Source organism: Elaeis guineensis, chromosome 9 (genome assembly GCF_000442705.2).
Source record: "Elaeis guineensis isolate ETL-2024a chromosome 9, EG11, whole genome shotgun sequence".
NCBI lineage: Eukaryota > Viridiplantae > Streptophyta > Magnoliopsida > Arecales > Arecaceae > Elaeis > Elaeis guineensis.
In genome coordinates this window covers 53,372,636-53,374,817 of record NC_026001.2, presented here as the reverse complement: position 1 = coordinate 53,374,817, position 2,182 = coordinate 53,372,636, and positions in this window count along the sequence as shown.

The following is a 2,182-nucleotide window of genomic DNA, read 5'->3' as shown; positions in this document are numbered from 1 at the left end:
CGATCTATTTATAGAAATTTTAAGATCAGATCTTATGTATGTATTTTTGAAATAGTTTTTATGTATGTAGATTAAATAGTTTAATCTAATGTTCTTCCACTGAAAACTTTTTGGAATGCATGCATGAAACCCCTACGCATCCCAACAGGAGGCAGTGGTAGGAGGATTGAGCTCGAAGAGTAGGTCTCTAAAGAGCATCGAGTCTAATAACCTGAACCTAGTGGTGAGCCAGTAGATGTAGTATCTCCTTTACCTTGTAGATTAAGTAGGATCTCCCATCCTCTTAAAAGGTACCTAGGTATTCTTACAGAAGATCTAGAGAAAGCATTCCTTGTGAGAGATAGAAATATTAAGAATGATCTCAAGTTCTACGATGAGGCAATGTTAGATATTGACTCTGAGAAATGAATGGAAGCGATGAAGTCAGAAATTGATTCCATGTATTCCCACCAGGTTTAGTCCTTAATAGATCTACCTGAAGATATTGTACCTATTGGGTGTAAATAGATTTGTAAAAGAAAATTTGAGTTAGATGGTAAAGTAGAGACCTATAAGGCAAGGCTAGTTGCGAAAAGTTATAGTCAACACGAAGGCATTGACTATCATGAAATTTTTTTGTCCATGGCAATGTTGAAATTCATCTGCAGTCTGCTTGCGATTGCAGCTTTTCATGATTATAAAATTTGACTGATGGATGTGAAAACTGTCTTTCTAAATGGATATCTTGGAGAAAATATCTATATGGAGCAGTCTTTGAGTTTTACATCTAGTGATAGTGATCATATGATCTGCAAGCTGCAAAGGTCCATATATGGACTCAAGCAAGCATCTCAAAGTTGGAACACTTACTTTAATGATGTGATCAAAATATTTGATTTCATCAAAAATGAGGAGCCGTATGTGTAAAAAAAGATCAGTGAGAGCACTATTACATTCCTCATATTGGACATAGTGTTGGGAATAGTGTCCCAAAGCCAATCATCAGCCTGTTGACGGTTGTGCTCATTTTTATATTTATACATGAATTATAAATTAATAAAAATTATTTTGATATTTTTTATCATAAAATATTTCATCTTCTAATGAACTCCTATGTTGTGGTGAAGTCCTTAGGACTATTTAGACTCGATAAAGGAGGATTTATCGTTTAGTCCTTAAATCTATTCGTGATCAAATGATACGTTGTTACCAAAGACGACAACATTTATCAAGCATAGGTCATTGTGTGCCATATAGGTTGGTTGTCCTCTTAACCAATAAGTGTGGGACACTGGTATGGCATACAGGTGAGATGTAAGGGTACATCTGCACTGAACGTGACTGACTCTGGAGCTATTTCTACTGTCAAGATTTGCTCCGATGGAATATGGGTATAAATATCCCTCCGATCTGAGACCGCCATGGTGACTTGCAAGCAACTCACTGCACTTAGGCACTGGACTGCCTAAATTTTTAATTCAGTGACAGAAGGCTGTTGGGTGTAGTCAAGTACTTGGCTTGTCAGTGCGTGTGTCAAGATGGGATTGACCACTCCAGTTTAGGAGCTGTGTACAGTTGTGCTTCAATTTAGCAAAACCTTGGCCAGGGTAGTCCTTGTGAAGAGTCACAGGACTGTTTGAGTTGAGCACGATTCGGATGATCTGATCAGGGTTGACAGTTTAACCTTGAGTCGTCCTAAACACAGGGGTCAAAAGGATGAATTATATAGTAACCATATTCATGTAGGTTCTGAGTGTTGCGATTGTGACTCTTCGATCTATCCGGATGTCGGGTACCATTGCTAGATGGTCACTTCGATTAGTATAGAAATTGGTTCCTATGCTACCGGCTTAGGTTCAAACCGGTGGGGTCACACACATTAGAGATTTCTATCTGATTTGATGGCTGATGTAGAATCCTACATGTTTGGGACTCAATGATCGAGAATTAAGATTCTCTGATCATGAGTTCCACACATTATGGGTACCGGGGTCAAGAGTCCCACTAGTTGGACTTTTCGATCAGGGTTACATATCGATGAATTCTGATGCCCGATTGCCTATCGGATTTGGACTCAGTATTTATAAGAGGTTTAATTAGTGATTTGATCACTAATTAACTCAATTTGATGAGTAATTATTTTTGGATCAAGTCCAATTGAATTGGATTCAGTTGGGTTTGACCCGATTAGGTTAAGAGTTGA